A 6,763-nucleotide genomic window follows, 5' to 3' on the forward strand; every position below is an offset into this window, starting at 1 on the left:
GCAGAGAGTATGAAATCTAGTGCTGTTGTCTCCCTTCACAATATGTTCATCATTTCCCTTGAGATTCTTCCTCTGTTGTTCCCCCAGTTGAATTTTATCATTTTTTTCTAGTCCTATAACTTATGGTACTGAATAAGTGAATTCATTGTTTATATTGACAAAGTTCAACCATAAATAACTAATCTCTCAAGTTTAATGTCTATCTTAATTTTTTTGTTTTGTAGTTGTATGAATATACTTCATATAATCTGTTTCACTAGGTAGATGGATTCCCAAATATTTTATACATTGTCTTCTTATTTTGTATGGAATTTCTCTTTCATTATTTTCCTGTTGTTTTTTATTAATAATACAGAAAGACTGGTGATTTATATGAATTTAGTCTATATCTTGCTTTTCTGTTGAAGCTATTAATTGTTCCACATAATTTCAGAGAACTTTCTAGAGATCTCTAGGTAGACTATCATTTCACATGCAAAACCCAATAATTTTGTTTCCTTTTTGCTTGTATTTATTCTCTAATTTTCTGTTACTTATCTTACTGCTATTGTTAGCATTGCTAGAACTATATTGGATAATAGTAGTGATTATGAACATAATTGTTTTAAAACCTCTTTTCTTCCTAATTTCCCTATTACTATGATCCAGTGACACTGGTCTCCCTGCTATTATTCCACAAAACAGTCCTCCTTTCTCTGGGTATTTTCATTGGCTGTCCCCCTTGCCTAGAATTCTCTCCCTTGTCATATCTGTCTCCTGGTTTCTTCGACTTTCTTTAAGTTCCAGTTAAAATCTAACTTTAAACAGGGTGCCTTTCTGGATTCCCCCTTAATGCGTTAATACAAGGGACTATCACACCTGCAGCCCATAATCTGAGCAATATGCCTTCAAGCATATTATCTCTACCCCACCCCTATTAAGATTGCTAGGTTTTTCTCTTTTGAGTGACCATGGAATCTGTTGACCAGGCCCTACAGGGTTTGATGCAAGAAATAGTACATGGAGGACTTTTCAATGATTAGGTAATCCCTCATCAATTTGTACTATGTGGGATTGTATAGGATAGAGGTGGGGAACATGAGACCTCGAGGCCACACACGGCCCTCTAGGTCCTCAAATGAGGCCCTTTTTGACTGAATCCAAACTTCAACATGTTTATTATATTCAGTCAAAGGACTATACTTGAGGTCTTAGAGGAGCAAATGTGTCCTCAAGATCTCAGGTGCCCCACCTCTGGATAGGACACTCTTTCCAAATAGAAAAAAAAATTACCCCCCCCCCAATATATATACATACACACATACACACATATTTACACATATACATATACACACATATATATTTATACATATATATTTACACATATACATAAATACTATGTGTATGTATGCATATGGGTACATATGTATGAATGTAACATATGCACATATATACATACACTCATATATGCATATATTACAATAGGCAACACAAAAAAGCTATCAGATTTCTAAGGAGGAACTTTTTATCAATTTACTTTCACTATAAGCTATTTTTTTAATTGAAATGAATTAAAAATTTATCCCTGGAGAAAATGTACCTAAACTATCTTTACTAAAGTGTAACTCAGTATTTCGCCACTGGTCCATTAAGGTTAAACTTTACACTGAAACCCTAATAACCAAACAACATATGTCAACAATGGCTGGCTAAAATGGTCATTAATCAAAGAGATACGGTTAAGTTAAATCTCAAAAGAAAAAATAAATTGGCAACATTATTATCACTACTAATGAATGCTCCAAATTTGTGGATTTGTAATATTAATCACTAAACCCTCTTTGTTCTCCAAAATACTCAATGTTAGATTTTTCAACGTCATGTTAAGATTAACTAGCTATGTGTTGACAAACTTTAGGATATTAACAGATTTCAAATGATGGTTTTATCTTTTGACCTCAATAATATCATTGTCCTCTTCTACATGCTTCCTGCAACCACTTGTCTCATACTCTTTTAAGTTGTACGGAGAAGGAGTTGGAATAGATTAGAAGTCCATTTTAGCTCTATCTCCTATTTCTTGATTATTTCAGTGATGTTTTAATGGAACTTCTCCTTTTCACATTTTTCCTCCTCTTCCTCATATTTCATATCAAGTTTTATAGAATAATTAAAAGAATACTAGGTTTGGATTCAGAAATCCTGAGCTTAAGTCCTAGCTTTTCTGCTTACTAGCTGTGAATAACAGTCAGTCAGTCAGTAAACTAGCAGGTATTTATTTCCTTTTTGTCTGTGTTTATTCTCTAAATTTCTTTTACTTATCTAATTGCTATGGCTAGCATTTCTGAAACTATGTCAAATAATAGTAGTGATTATGAATATCCTTACTTTAACCCTGATGTTATTAAAAAGGTCTTTATTGTTTCTCTTACATATAATGCTGGTTCTTAGTTTTAGAGATATTATTTACCACATTGAGGCAAGATCCATTTATTGCTATCTCCTGCACTACCTCTACCTAACTCTGTACAGTACCCATATAATCTACATTCACAATAGGAAAAGATTGTTACTGAGACTGGCTGCCTCCTGTTGATTACACAGTATCCCTTGACACTCTTTTTTGACCTGGCAAGGTGCTGCCTTCCAATGCACCACAGTGCTCCTTCCATCTTTTGATTATACCATGAAGGAAGAGGAAAAGAAAAGTCATTGGGGACTGGGACTTCCATGTCCTACTGTACCACCTACTAAGGAAGAGGAAAAGAAAAGTCACTGGGGACTGGGACTTCCATGTCCTACTGTACCACCTACTAACTGATCTCCAGCCTTTATAGGGAGAGGAGAAACAAGTACTCTTGAGCATACTCTACACATTCCAATGATTATGAACCCCTGTAGGTCATCATTCAATTCCCATTCCCTTTCCTTCACCACCTAATTCCTTATTCCCATGTCTCTCATTGCACTCTCCCCACCCAAAGTCACAACAAAATGCTACCTATCCCTTCCTCTGGGCCCTCTGGTATGCCTGTTTCATAGGCAACAAACTTGCCTTCATTTTCAATCTCTTCCTCTCTCACTCCCTCTATCTTCTGGCAATCACTGAAACCTGGCTCCCCCTGATACAGCCTTTCTTGCCAGCCTTTCCAATTTAGGCTGCACTTTTACTCATTCCCCTTGGCTCACTAGTCAAAGTGAGGGTTTAGTGAGAAAGAGAAGAAGAGATAAGAATGACAAGTAACAAAAAAGCAAGGATTAAGTGAGGGTGTTTTGAGGATGGTGGAGATGAGGGTATGTTTGTAAGCTATAAGGAAGGAGCCAGTAGAAAGGAAAAGATTGACAATAAGTGAGAGAATGGACATGAGAGGTGGAGGGAAGGAGAGTGTAATGGAGTAACTTATGAAGGTAGTGTGGTTTGTTTGGCAAAGAATAAAGCCTTCTCACTGTGTGAGATAAAGGTGAAGGAAGAGACAGTGGCGAAAGGCATTCTAGAGATATGAGATGATCAAGAAAGGAGAAAAGAAAGCTCTCTCCAAATGGCTTCCTTAATGTTAGTGCCTTACCTTTGTTAATTATCTCTGATTTATTGTGTATAAATCTTGTTTTTACATTTTTGTTTCCATGTTGTATCTCCCATTAAACTGTGAGCTTTTTGAAAAGAGGGACTTTTTTTTTATTCCTAGCAAGTAGCACAGTTCTTGGCACATAGAAGGAATTTTTTTCTGAAAAAATATATGGCAAAGTTCTCAGCTGGGAGGTTGGAGGGAGAGGTTTGAAGAGAGATAAAACTTTGAAGAGAGATAAAAAGGTATAAAAAAGATGCTGTCAGGTTCATGAGTTGATAAAAGGGGTATAGAAATACTATCTAGAATTAGTGAGGGCCCAGTTGAAATTATATAACATAAATTTATGGTCCACCCAACCAGAATGGCTATGTGATTTTTCTCTACCTCTGTTCAGGAGAACATATGTAAAGGCAAGGACAGAGTATGGTGGGAATGATCCAAAACTTAGTCTTGACAGAGTACAATTTACCATGTGATAAGGCAGCCAGAAAAATCAAGAAAAGAGGAAAATAGAATTGAATTGGTTCACTAAGGGATCAAGATTGTGAAAGGAAAAGAAAGTGACTAGTAAAGGGATGATGGCTTGAGAGAACTGACAGATCAAAGGATTAGAAATCACACTATAGATGAAAAGTGGGATTTGGTATGAAAGGCAGAGGAAGAGGTGGAAAACCAAAGGATTATAGTCAGATAAGGAAATTTCAGAGTTCTTAACATGGATGTGGTACATTTGTGTGATAGCAAGATCCAGAGTATGACCAAGTTCGTGTGTGGCTTAGGTGGGATAGAAGAGTAGGTTATGGAAAATAGAGTTTAGGGAACTGATCAGTTATAGTGTTTGAGGGAGAGTTAATATGCATGTTGAAGTTTCCTAATATGAGGTCAAGAGTTAAAGAGGAGGGAAACTTTGTGAGCTAGACAATAAACTCACTAAGGAATGAAAGGGAATGTCCTGGAAATCTATAGAGAAAGAGGTACCAGGATTTTGACTGAGTAGAAGATTCAGATTATATGAACCTGAAAGAAGAAGATGCCACTTAGTGATGGGAGTAAGTGGAGAATCTAGAAGGAACAATGGGGAGCAAGGAGTATTCCAACTCCCCAATTGTGCTGAATGAATGAGTTCAGAGAAATTAGTAAAAGTATGGCCACGGATGGAAAGGTTACCCAGGGAGGCTATACTGTCATCAGGAGGGAGTCTGAAGATAAAAATGAAAGCCAGAGGGTGGAAGGAGTGGGAAAGGAAATTATTTAAATAAGTTGTTTTTTTTTTTATCTATGGAGGAGGCACTCCAGAGAACAAAGTGGAAAATGTGGGTAGACATAAAATTGGACCTTAGGGAAGTTAGTTTGAGGGAGATGAGCATAAGAGGGAATGTACTCAAGGGATAGAGAGCAGGGTTTGATTAAAAACAGTCTGGGATTCAGAATCAGTGGGAGGAAGAAGGTATAACTGGGTAGGAGTTTATCAATCAGAGAGCAATGTGTTCACCTAGGTTATCAACATGCCTAGGGATTTAGCCTTAGGGTGAAATAATCTCAGTGCTCCACTACTCCAGAAGGAAATTGAATGAGGGAGCAGGATGAAATGGTATTTCTTTCCTTCCCCTTCTAGCAGGCCAGGTCAGTCTAGGAGATTGGTACACGATGGAATGGTCTTTCTCTCTTTACTCTGAAGGCAAAAAGAGTCTAGGTGAGGAGACTGGGCACGTTATAGAATGGTATGTCTGCTGACAGGAAGAAGTCAGGTGATTTGACCAGTGTTGGATGGAATGGCTTGTTAGTTACATAATTCTGGTCAATGCAACTCATGTGCTCAAAATTTGCTAGGTCTTTCTATAGCCTGCCAAATTCAAACTCTTTTGCCTCATCTTTGGGACCATCACAGTCTTACACCAACCTATGTTTCCTGCCTTGTCTCATTATTCACTTTAATATACTCTTTACACTCCAGCGGGGTGGACAATTTACTGTTTCCCCACTTGTTTCTCCTTTTACTTTCCCTCACATGTTCTGTAATCCAGTGTCCAGTGACACTGTCTTCCTTGCTGTTCCTCAAACAAGACACTGTATCTTCTTTTTTTTGTGAATTTTCACTGGCTGTCTCTAATGCTTCAGATTCCCTTATCATCTCTGTTTTTTGGCTTCTCTGGATTCTTTCAGGTGTTTTCCTACTTCAATCCCTCCATGCACACTGGTTCCCATCACTTTAAATGCTCCTTCCCAGTTTACCTGCTATAGTCCAAATCAAATGCCCCCCTTTATAAAGCCTTCCTTGAATGCCTCTTTACCTAATGACTACCCCCGCCATACACATGGCACTTTTCTTCTGCCTCCCCCATGCACTTATCATATATTGTTGTCTATTACAATTATACAATCTGCTAGATTTTAAATCTCCATGGTACTACATCATTAGCAAGTAGAGAAGTTCTCTAAATGTAGTTGGTATATAATTAAGGTTTGGTGAAAAGAAATTAATCTTAGTCTTAACAGTGACATAAGGATTCTAAGACTCCCTACCACATCCATCAAACATAGTGATCAAGACTTTATTTCCTTAGCAGCGAGGTCAGATAGATTGTATTCCCTCTAAGTTTTGCTTCTAACTAGAAGGAATACTGGGTTATTATGTTTCTAGGGTCCATCAGGGGATTTAGAAGAATTCATGGGGATCCTAATTCCTGTGCTTCTTTGCAGAGTGCATTCATGTTTGTCAGCATGGTTGCCCAGAACTAATTCTCTCACTTAGGGCACCTTCAAGTCTCTGGTGTCATCTTAGTTTTGTGGCATACCACCACCTGAATGACTGTAGACTGAAGCAAATCCTTGGATTGTTTTCTATCTTCAAGAAACTCCTGGGTGCCATTGACAGGTTTAGCAGAGATTCGATGCCTAGAAATGCTATTTTGGGTCAGTGCTTTGCTGATGAGAGGACTGAACTAAATGATCATTATGTCCCTTTTCCTTTCTAACAGTCTGAGATTCTATGGTTTTACATCCAATTGGCCCATAGCTACCTTTGCATGGATTTGATTGGCCAGACAGCCACCCAGAGGTTCTAGTGCCCCCTGGTGGTTATTGCATTCTGATATCAGACCTTGAAACAAAAATCTATTGTGAGAAAGAATAAAACCACTAAAATTGAGAGACACAGAGACAGAGAGAGAGAGAGAGAGAGAGAGAGAGAGAGAGAGAGAGAGAGAGAGAGAGAG

The sequence above is a fragment of the Petaurus breviceps genome, unplaced genomic scaffold (genome assembly GCF_028583685.1).
Source record: "Petaurus breviceps papuanus isolate PSGF00001 unplaced genomic scaffold, PetGlider_PUasm1.0 90977, whole genome shotgun sequence".
Taxonomy (NCBI): Eukaryota; Metazoa; Chordata; class Mammalia; order Diprotodontia; family Petauridae; genus Petaurus; species Petaurus breviceps.